Here is a 12,292-nt window from a genome sequence, read left to right on the forward strand (position 1 = left end):
TAGTTTTTATTTTTTTTTTTTATTTTTCTTTAAATCGAATAAATCAATGATAGGAATATTAACTATTACAGTACATGAAAATTTGTGAAATGTTGATTTAATACATGGGCATGATTTCTCAGAAATTAATTTTGGGATGGTGCACAAAATCAAGAATATACACAACATAGAAATATATTAAAATTTTTCCATAGTTGTCAAATACATAATAACCAACTTAAATATTTTTTTTGATTATGTCAAGTATGACAATGTTAAGTTAAATAAAATTTGTAACAGACTTATGTAGAATTTGGAAAAAAATTTCTTTAAGAAACAGACTGAAAGTTACTTTTATAACAAAAATATAAATAATATACAGGTACCATTCACTGACTTTTTTCATTGACAAAGACTTATTGTTCTTTTGCATTGAAAGATTATGTTACTTTAAAATTACTCAAAATAAGATCATCAATCATTATCATACTATATATATATTTTTTTATTTTACATTCCAACAATTAATGCACACACTTCTTTCACCGACAGTTGTAAATTATTCTCAAAACTTAAAATTCCACGACTAATTTTAAAAGATTTTTAGTTAATATTAGTTTTACATCTAATAGTGTTAATTATATAAAGAATTATTATAAAATGCAACATGGAGGAATGTGTTACCAACACCTCAAAAGGACTTGGGACGAAGTTCCTACTGTTGTGATCAATTAGCATACTTATGTTTTAAAGCATTTTGCAATTTTAGAAATGAGTTAATTAGGTAAAATTATAAATTTTTGAGAACCCCAAAGAATTTTATATTGATAAAATTTTTTCAAAATACAGTATTTTAATTCTTTCTAAACCCCTACACATTTACTATTTATGCCCTAAATTTGAGGTCATATGTAAATGAACTAGCTTAAAACTTTGCAAAAAATAAAAAAATTTTGGTAGCCTTTTAAAACTGTAAACACTATCACCACAAGTACAGTACCTTTAAAATCCAGTCCAACATTTAATCGAATGATGAGAAATATATGACAAATGTATTTCTCATTATTTGATTAAATGTTGAACTAGATTTTAAAGGTATTTGTGGTGTTAAATGAAAAAATAATTACAATTTTGATGGTATCACTTATCATTTGAATACTTTTAACTGTATACCAAAAAAAAATTTAATTTTTGATTAAATGTTTTCCAGTTTATTAATATTTTACTTTGTACATAATTCAGGAAATTTATTAATGAACAATTTATACATTTGTAACAAATCACATATATTAATAATAAGTTTTAAAAAAATTGTTCCCCCCCCTCCTTTTTGAAGTTACACAGTTTTCAAATTAATAACAGGATAAAAATAATTGGTTTATTTTAAATTTAAAATGAGCAATTTGAAAAAGACGACCACTTTCCACAAATTAAAAATCTTAGTTTGCAAAACCAAGTTTTTAAAAATCAAAAATAATAGCTTATCCAAAAGAACATTCAATTAAAAACAGCTTTAATTAATTAAATTATAGAAAATGTTTACTGACTTTTTAAAATACCATGTCTTTTAATCATCCTTTACTTCACAACTAGGTGCATAGGTAGACACCGGGCATCTTTAACATCACTCTTTATTCAAGAATATCTTACACGCCAATACGCATTTTGGGCATAAGATATTCACGAATAAAGAGTGATGTTAAAGATGCCCTGTGTCTACCTATACACCCAGTTGTGGAGTAAAGGACAATATATATATTTCACTATAATAATTTATTCATTTCAAAAAGCATTTAAGTTACTGTTTTTATAAATCTCATTTAAACCGAATGAAGATGATACAGGGAATCTGTACACTTACAAAATTTAAAGATTCATAATAAAACATTGAATCCATTCTACATTTAAATATTAGAAAGATCAGTGATAAACGAACGTGGCCACGTTGCAACTCATACAATGATTTAAATCACGTTCTGTAAACTGTAATTATTATAAACCATTTAAGAGTTATAAAACAGTTTTAAGATTCTTCATTTATTTTTATTTGTTCGATTAAACTAACCACGCCGCCAGTTCCTAACAAGAACACAAAGAAAAGTATACAAAATTTCTTGTTTATAAACATGTGACGAAATTCCATTGCTGATAATTAAAAAAGAAACATAAAAAAATATACCTTTTCTCGATCTATGGGCTTCTCCACGTCGGTTTTCTCCTCGATAACAGATTCAATGGGCATATTTCCACCCGCCATTGCCGCTGTGTTTAAGTTTGCGGTAAGTGTTGCCAGTTCTATATATATCGATTTTTTTTAACAGCACCACGTGATTTACAGATTTATCCCGTCTTCAAAAAATTTTTTACTTTATAGGGAAAAAAGGGAATTTATTGTTGATGACACAGAAAGTTATTTGCTTTCGAACGCGTTTAAATTTTTCACTCCTATAAGCAGCTAGAACACAGGTTTTAGACATGTGCTGCAACGTCTTCTATGCCTTTTTAAGACCACTACAGTAGCCAGTCCAATAATTAGAAATGCTTTTAATTAATGTAACTTTCCAAATAAAGAAACGAAAAGAGAATTGATTATTTTGACGTTTCTAAAAATTGATGCGCTTGCATTAAAGAAAGAAAATGATAAAATTCCTGCTAAATAGAAAACACAGTTTCTTCCCGTTAGACCGAACGGTAAAAGAAAACAAAAAAATTCTGTATTTACCGGATACATAAATTAGCAACAGCGAAACTGCAATTCAAAGATAAATTGAAAAATGCATTCGATCAGGGAGCAGTCTTATTAATTTAATAAATTTCTTTGTATTTTATTTTTTGTCTGGCGTCGCGACACGGGGAATGTCTCCCGGGAGGTCTTTTGTGGGAAATTGGCCCCTATTTAGGTGTTACTAATGTGAAGAAAACCTGAAAACGCCACGTGGCCGCACCCGTAGGTGAGGCGCAAACCCACGACCTACCAGTAATGTTATCCATTCGACCACTGGTGGGCTTTAAATTCCTTTGTAATATTTAGTTTATATATTTTTAAATTATATATTTTTTCGAAAGTTGCCCGAGCGGGTGTTTAATATGGCGAATTGAATGGCTCAAATCGTACAGTTAACGACGCTTTGAGATGTTTTTATAAAATATCGATTAAATAATTTCTTCGATAGAAAATCAGTGTAAAATTGAATTTATTAAAACTTAATCTTTAAAAAAAAATTGTATACTTTTGTGTGAAACAGACTGAAATAATAACTAGAATTTCTAAAGCATAAGCAAAAGAGAGAAATTGCTTAAATTACTGCCCTTTTTCACATAATTTATTAAACGATTCAACATTTCTTTATCGTTAATTATCAAATTTAAACAATATATTTTTTGAATCTGTCTTCCTTCTAGTTTTATCTATATTCTCATTGGTTTGTCCCGACAATTTTTCAAGTTTAGATAGCGCGATCGTTTATACTCTAAAAATATTTATACGGAAAATTTTCTATCCCGCTATAAACAGATTACTTCTTAATTAAATTACACATCTGTTCGTAAAATTACTTAAAAACACGGAATTTCGCTCTAACAAATAATGATGATAATTCATGCAAATTATAATTATCTGGCAACACTTTGACGTTTTTGTATTTACTTTCCTCCACCAGGTTGAACTAGCGAATAAACACAGAAAAAGAATAAAATACATAATGTATATAACACATCCTATTAAATATTCCAAATATAAGATTTCATAATAAAGTATATAATTTATCGAAATGCAGTGAAGCATTAACGTGAGATTAAAAGCGCACAATGTAAAAAGAATCTTTTAAGAGTTATTATTTCATTGCATTTTTCGAAATACATAAAAATATAAATGATTAATCTTGTACATATGGTTAGGATCCTTCGTCAAAAAATTTAAAACCGTAATATATTTTGGCAACGTCACAAAATGTAGTAATTCTTTATGGTCTTAAAATTTGTTGATAAATTACATTGCAAATAGGTTACACGGATGAAATCACACCATTTTTCTTTAATATTCTGATTACGACTACCCGAATTTTTACTTAAACGTTACAAGTGACGATAAGCCTGATATAATTTAGGTGTCACAAGGCAGTGTAGGAAAGCGTCTCTCGTAGTGAATGACGTAATGATCATTTCCTCATTTTTAGAGGTTCGAGCGTATTTACTTCCGGTAATATACTCGTCTGCAAATTTAGTTGCAGATCATTTGAGAGAGAAATGACATCTGTCCACTTCTCAAACATACTTTGGCACAATTTTTTTCTATATATATAATAATGGCGCTTTTATTCTCTATTATGTTGAATTCAAAATTAGAATATAATTTTACTCAAATGTCCTTAACAATTCAATACTAATTAAAACGATTGAAGACAAATGGTCTTTTAAAGATCTTTCTGGCACAGATTTTAAGGACGTTTCTTTTACTTTAATATAGAAATTTGACTTAAGCTAGAACGTTTGCATTATCACAAATTATTCTTAAATAATTTTATTCTTTGAGTGGAATTCTAACCAAAATAACAGCTTCCCATTATTAGCCCCTTGTCTTATTTATGGACAAGGTTTTACAAAAATGAAATTTCTGGAATTTAATATATTTGAAAGATATTAAAAGTTTCAGTATTATTTCTAAGAGGTCCTATCATGGGTGTAATAAAGCCATTTGACTCAAGCCTAAGAATTAGACACCTTCAAAACATTTCTTTTCTGTCAGTTTATTATTTAATGTCCTTTTATTTGTATTTTAATATGTTGGAGCATTAGAAAGTTAAGAGTTCTGGATCTCAACTTCTGGGAGTCCCAGTTTCTGATCATTTTTCACTTTATTAAATACACAGTCATCTTTAAGCAATAATTATTGTATATTTTTAATAAAATTTTTGCTGTGCATTCATATATCATTTAGTAAAATGAGATATGAGCATCCATAAAATATTAAAAAAAATATGAAATATATTTTTCTTTCTATACCTAATTTGTATGACTAGGAAATATTGGTTTACATAACATGAGACAATTAAAAAAAGTAAAGAAATATTACCTATAAGTAATGATTAATTCTAAAAATAATCATCCTTGAAAATCATATCGTATTCTATTAATTATAACAGAAAAACAAAAATATGTTTAGAATAAAAATTTAAAATATGAAAAATTAACTGTTTAATGAAATTTGATTTATGTAATTCAATTAATCAATTTCATATGGAAACAAGGTTAAACAATATATTTTATATTGTGTTCAAATACAAAAGATGACTGTACAAAAATATTGATAAAAACATTTTCTTTGTTACATTTAATGAGTCAACAGATGTAAAGCTAGTTCCTCGTCTTCCCCTAGTGATAGTCCGGTGTCTGCTGGTTCCGAAGACCTCTCTTCCATCTTTTTCTTCTTTCTCCCTGGTCTTCCGCCTCCATCATCAGAATCTCCCTGGCAGCTGCTCCTCTTTGGGTTTTTCTTTTCTTTTGGACTTAATTTCCGAGAACTATTAAAGAAAAATCCATATGGCATAAAACATCTACAAAATTAATATTATATTTATAATTTTATAATAAGAAATAAAACAAGAAAAATAAATGCATTTAATGCAAATGGATTGTGAAAATAATAATTTATTAAATTAACAAAATTAATTAAAAACCTATTAACTATCAAATTACATCAAAAAATGAATTTTATTTGAGTAAAAAAAATTCTAAAATAAAAAGTCAAAAATGATAAAAACATTCTGAAATTATATACAACATAATCTATAGGAGAACAGAGAGAGATGCAATTTGATAGAACAGAATTAAACTTAATACAAAAAATAATTAATAATTAATATTAACGAGAAAAGAAATCTGATATCTGAAAAAATATATTGAAAAAGAATTTGCTGATATAATGTATGTATTTTTTCTTAAATCATGAAGTTTTTGTTGTTTTTCTAGGAAAAGGTTACATAAAAAATGTTATTTTTTTTAACATAATATATCACATGAATTGCTTATTTTATAATTGCAAGTAAATTAATTCAGAATTTTACAATAGAAAATAAAAATGATCATGATAAAAATTAAACAAAACTAAAAAATTGAATTTAGTTGTTTAAGCTAAACTAATTCAATTAACAATTTTAAGAAAGTTTTTTTTTAATTTTTTTGGAAAAGGGTCTTAAAGGGTTCTTTTAAGACCCTTTATCCAGAAAATTTAGAAACTTTATTTATTTACATTTAAAATTTTAGATGTTTCATAGAAATTTTTTAAAATTACATATACAAAAATTGTCTTGAGTAATGTCATTTTAACACAAACCCAGAGAGACAAGTAAAAAATTCTTTCCACTTTATGGATTGGAAAATAAGATTTATCCTTAATTCTAATGTATGTAAAACAAAAATAGCTAAAGTGACATATTCACATCACTCTAATACTGTATTTGAATATCTATAAATGTTATTTATAAGCACTCTTAGATTAATAGTAATCCAAAAATATTTGAATTTAGGATTTTTCAAAGAAAGATTCTAAGAAAATTCAAAAATTTGAATAAAAAGGCAGCATTTTAAAGGTTTTTGTGTCGAGGTTTGAGTATCAGGATTTTTACTTATTAAATTTTCAAAGTGTAATTTGCTAAATAAAGATGTTTGATGTCTTAATAGTAGTAAGATATAATTACTAAGAATATCAAATATTCTACATGATTTCATTAATATAGTAAGATATCTACTTTTATACACTAAACTTCAATATAATGCCTTTCTGTATAGTGCCATCCTGGTAAGAATCCACAAATACTTGTGAATGGACCTTCCTCAAAAATATTACAAACATTTCAGTATATGTGAATTACTAAATGTATGATTTTTAACTTCAAATTGTTATAATCATAATGCTTGACTTTCAAACTTAAACACTCAAATTTGTGCATAGATGATATTGCTATGCATAACTCTCATTGAGATATTTTCGTCTAGTGCCATTTTTAATAGTGAACAAACAGCAGGACTAAATTGAGGTTTGGTCATATTTTGAATCATTTTATTTTCCCTTTGGTGAGAGTTGATCTTGTAATTAAGATTGTATCTAATTACTACAGACTTTATTTAATGTCTGAAATTTATAAATGTGCAAATTTTATGTCAATTTAATTTATTAAAAATTCATTACTGTATGATGTTTGTTTAAATTCTTTCTGTTTTGTGGGCACTAAGAGGATCTGTATTTGTGCTCCATTTTGTGCTTGGCCAAAGCCTGTATCTATCATGGATTCTGATAGAATCATAATATGGTGTCAGCAGTAAAGGAAGTTCTACATTTCTGAAGATCTAGCCCAGATTTAGACTTAAATTCTTCAGAATAGTATGTTGATGCCTGGTCATAAATGATATTAACTTACATCTTGTCTATATCAAATTTAATAATTATTTTTAAAAATAAAAAATAAAAACTTATTTTAATGATTCTCAGCCTTTAATCAACACAAACTTTTAAAAACAGCAAAATTAATGATAATTATTAAATATTAGAATGTAAATAAACTTCAGAAATTGAATTTTTGCAATATCTATTACTAGTCGGAGTTTTGCCCGACTGCATTCAAAGGTCCAACCTTTGAGTTTTGTTGCTTTATAACACTACTTTTTATTTTAAGACATTTTGTAAACAATATTAGCTTTATTTTATTTATATATTTAAACTTTTAATAAAGAATAAACAATATTAAAAAAAAGCACTAGAGTTTAAATATCAAGGAGTTAATAAATAAATAAATAAATAAAAATAAACAAAATATATTTGAAAATCAATCATTTGGATGCCATTTTGTTGTCTGTGCATTGAAGATTAAGCTTTGATTCCTTTCAGTANTGCTTTGTGGTTGTAAATAAATAAAATAAACAAAATATATTTGAAAATCAATCATTTGGATGCCATTTTGTTGTCTGTGCATTGAAGATTAAGCTTTGATTCCTTTCAGTAAATAAACAATTCCATTTTTTTTAAGAATTTGGATTTTTTATGGACATTATTTCCTTTTGATACTGTACAGTTTCATTTTTATGCAACAAATGTTTCTTGTTGTAGAAAAATGTTTCTGTACAGTCAAAAGTTTGTTTCTATTCAAACATTTCACATCAGTGAGGTTTGAGTGATTTAATTTAATACATTAAACATGCTCAAACCTTAATATAGTGCACTCGTGAATAGCACCAATACCTACTTGTAAACAAATCTGCCCCATAAATATTAGGCAGAGATCTATTTATCAGTACAGCTTAATTCTGTATTAGAACAAATTGTTATTTTCATACTCCTAAACTCAAACCTGTATGTAGACTTCATTTAATATACAGTGGTGCCTTGTATAATGTACGTCTCGAATAACGGACTTTCTGCGAACAAGTGCGAATGATGTTTCCACTGTTTTGCTGTTGCCAATGACAATCTGCTATTTTTATAATANCATGAAGTTTTTGTTGTTTTTCTAGGAAAAGGTTACATAAAAAATGTTATTTTTTTTAACATAATATATCACATGAATTGCTTATTTTATAATTGCAAGTAAATTAATTCAGAATTTTACAATAGAAAATAAAAATGATCATGATAAAAATTAAACAAAACTAAAAAATTGAATTTAGTTGTTTAAGCTAAACTAATTCAATTAACAATTTTAAGAAAGTTTTTTTTTAATTTTTTTGGAAAAGGGTCTTAAAGGGTTCTTTTAAGACCCTTTATCCAGAAAATTTAGAAACTTTATTTATTTACATTTAAAATTTTAGATGTTTCATAGAAATTTTTTAAAATTACATATACAAAAATTGTCTTGAGTAATGTCATTTTAACACAAACCCAGAGAGACAAGTAAAAAATTCTTTCCACTTTATGGATTGGAAAATAAGATTTATCCTTAATTCTAATGTATGTAAAACAAAAATAGCTAAAGTGACATATTCACATCACTCTAATACTGTATTTGAATATCTATAAATGTTATTTATAAGCACTCTTAGATTAATAGTAATCCAAAAATATTTGAATTTAGGATTTTTCAAAGAAAGATTCTAAGAAAATTCAAAAATTTGAATAAAAAGGCAGCATTTTAAAGGTTTTTGTGTCGAGGTTTGAGTATCAGGATTTTTACTTATTAAATTTTCAAAGTGTAATTTGCTAAATAAAGATGTTTGATGTCTTAATAGTAGTAAGATATAATTACTAAGAATATCAAATATTCTACATGATTTCATTAATATAGTAAGATATCTACTTTTATACACTAAACTTCAATATAATGCCTTTCTGTATAGTGCCATCCTGGTAAGAATCCACAAATACTTGTGAATGGACCTTCCTCAAAAATATTACAAACATTTCAGTATATGTGAATTACTAAATGTATGATTTTTAACTTCAAATTGTTATAATCATAATGCTTGACTTTCAAACTTAAACACTCAAATTTGTGCATAGATGATATTGCTATGCATAACTCTCATTGAGATATTTTCGTCTAGTGCCATTTTTAATAGTGAACAAACAGCAGGACTAAATTGAGGTTTGGTCATATTTTGAATCATTTTATTTTCCCTTTGGTGAGAGTTGATCTTGTAATTAAGATTGTATCTAATTACTACAGACTTTATTTAATGTCTGAAATTTATAAATGTGCAAATTTTATGTCAATTTAATTTATTAAAAATTCATTACTGTATGATGTTTGTTTAAATTCTTTCTGTTTTGTGGGCACTAAGAGGATCTGTATTTGTGCTCCATTTTGTGCTTGGCCAAAGCCTGTATCTATCATGGATTCTGATAGAATCATAATATGGTGTCAGCAGTAAAGGAAGTTCTACATTTCTGAAGATCTAGCCCAGATTTAGACTTAAATTCTTCAGAATAGTATGTTGATGCCTGGTCATAAATGATATTAACTTACATCTTGTCTATATCAAATTTAATAATTATTTTTAAAAATAAAAAATAAAAACTTATTTTAATGATTCTCAGCCTTTAATCAACACAAACTTTTAAAAACAGCAAAATTAATGATAATTATTAAATATTAGAATGTAAATAAACTTCAGAAATTGAATTTTTGCAATATCTATTACTAGTCGGAGTTTTGCCCGACTGCATTCAAAGGTCCAACCTTTGAGTTTTGTTGCTTTATAACACTACTTTTTATTTTAAGACATTTTGTAAACAATATTAGCTTTATTTTATTTATATATTTAAACTTTTAATAAAGAATAAACAATATTAAAAAAAAGCACTAGAGTTTAAATATCAAGGAGTTAATAAATAAATAAATAAATAAAAATAAACAAAATATATTTGAAAATCAATCATTTGGATGCCATTTTGTTGTCTGTGCATTGAAGATTAAGCTTTGATTCCTTTCAGTAAATAAACAATTCCATTTTTTTTAAGAATTTGGATTTTTTATGGACATTATTTCCTTTTGATACTGTACAGTTTCATTTTTATGCAACAAATGTTTCTTGTTGTAGAAAAATGTTTCTGTACAGTCAAAAGTTTGTTTCTATTCAAACATTTCACATCAGTGAGGTTTGAGTGATTTAATTTAATACATTAAACATGCTCAAACCTTAATATAGTGCACTCGTGAATAGCACCAATACCTACTTGTAAACAAATCTGCCCCATAAATATTAGGCAGAGATCTATTTATCAGTACAGCTTAATTCTGTATTAGAACAAATTGTTATTTTCATACTCCTAAACTCAAACCTGTATGTAGACTTCATTTAATATACAGTGGTGCCTTGTATAATGTACGTCTCGAATAACGGACTTTCTGCGAACAAGTGCGAATGATGTTTCCACTGTTTTGCTGTTGCCAATGACAATCTGCTATTTTTATAATAAATTATTATTATTAGAATATATTATTAGTATATCTGAAGTACAGAGCTCCTGTTGGGATTTGGCTTGCTCCCTTGTTTATTACATACATCACCTCAGTGCAGGGTATTTACATTTATTTAAGTGTTGTGCAAATCATGGCTTCTAAAAAATCAGAAATGTGATTTCAATTGAAACAAAGCAAAAAATCATCAGAAGGAGTAAAAGTTGACAACAACTTCCTTGTCAAATGGGGAGAGGTTCAGGAGTTTACCAACACTCATTATTCAAACATAGCTGAGGCCAACAGGATCAATGATCTCTACAATGACGTCCTTGCCTGTCATTTCCAACAGGTGTTGAAGAAGAGAGAGAAACAGACCACCTTGGACATGTTTTTCAAGAAGCCAGCTGCCAAAAAACAAAGGATGGAACAAGAGGAGTTGACCCTGCAAGCTCCGGTAGCTTCCCTTGAATTTGACTCCAATTAAAAAACAATAAAAAGAGACCTGCTGCAATGTGTAAAAAGTCTATCTGTATGAATGTGTGAAAAAAGTGTTCCTCCACCTCCTCACAACATCTGACTACCCGGCATAATTGGTGACTGCTCCATTTTCATTTTTTTATGGTACAGTTATTTTATGCCGCAGAATGAATTATGTGTTTTAACATGTATTTCTATGGGAAAATGCGTTTTGTATAATGGACTTTTCACTTAACGGATGTGCACCTGGAATAGATTAAGTACGTTATACAAGGCACCACTGTATATTATTCTTATTGTCTAAGAAACTTTAATTTAGGACCAAAATCAATTCAACACTAATTTCAGAGGCAAACAAATGGTGGCATTAAATTAAGGTTTAACTGTATTTATCCTCTTTTAGAAATAAAATTATTCCATCCTTTTCTAATGTTCTCATCTTAATTTTCTGATATGAGAAATTTCAATACAATTATTATTTAGTTTGATGTGTACTGTACATAATAAATAACTAACATACTTCATGTTTATAACAGTTTCTTCATCTTCATTGTCATAATCATCTTTGTCATCTTCATTATTGTCATTAACTCTATCAGGATTGGGAAGAGCATCAATATAATTTTCTAAAACTTCATCTTCATAATCATCGTTTTCTTTGAATTCATTATTGTCGTCCTTCTAAAACAGCAAAAATAATTAAATTCTAAAATATTAAAGATATGAAGATAATTATTTTTTCACTTTCTTTCCTGTAAATAAAGTAAATATTTGTATTACTATTATATACTTATCACCATCACCATAATTTAGTGTAAAAATAATTGCTATAGTACAATTTTAAATACATTATACTTTTGATCACTTGAGATATAAATGCTTATGAAGAATCATTAAATCATCACAAAATGCTTTATGACTCATCTGCTTTGCAGGTCAAGAGGAGA

The 12,292-nt window shown here is 27.0% G+C and overlaps 1 long non-coding RNA gene across 1 annotated transcript; it reads right to left on the reverse strand.

Annotated features, from left to right (window-relative positions):
• Positions 1 to 5,408: 5,408 nt before the first annotated feature.
• Positions 5,409 to 12,043, reverse strand: LOC111615910. The gene is made up of 2 exons (XR_002755158.1): positions 11,866 to 12,043; positions 5,409 to 5,498 (listed from the first exon to the last, which is right to left on the reverse strand). It is a non-coding gene; the product is annotated as an uncharacterized LOC111615910 (long non-coding RNA).
• Between the last annotated feature and the right edge of the window lie 249 nt (positions 12,044 to 12,292).

This window comes from Centruroides sculpturatus, unplaced genomic scaffold (assembly GCF_000671375.1).
Source record: "Centruroides sculpturatus isolate CEXI.00-Female unplaced genomic scaffold, Cexi_2.0 scaffold2718, whole genome shotgun sequence".
Lineage (NCBI taxonomy): Eukaryota > Metazoa > Arthropoda > Arachnida > Scorpiones > Buthidae > Centruroides > Centruroides sculpturatus.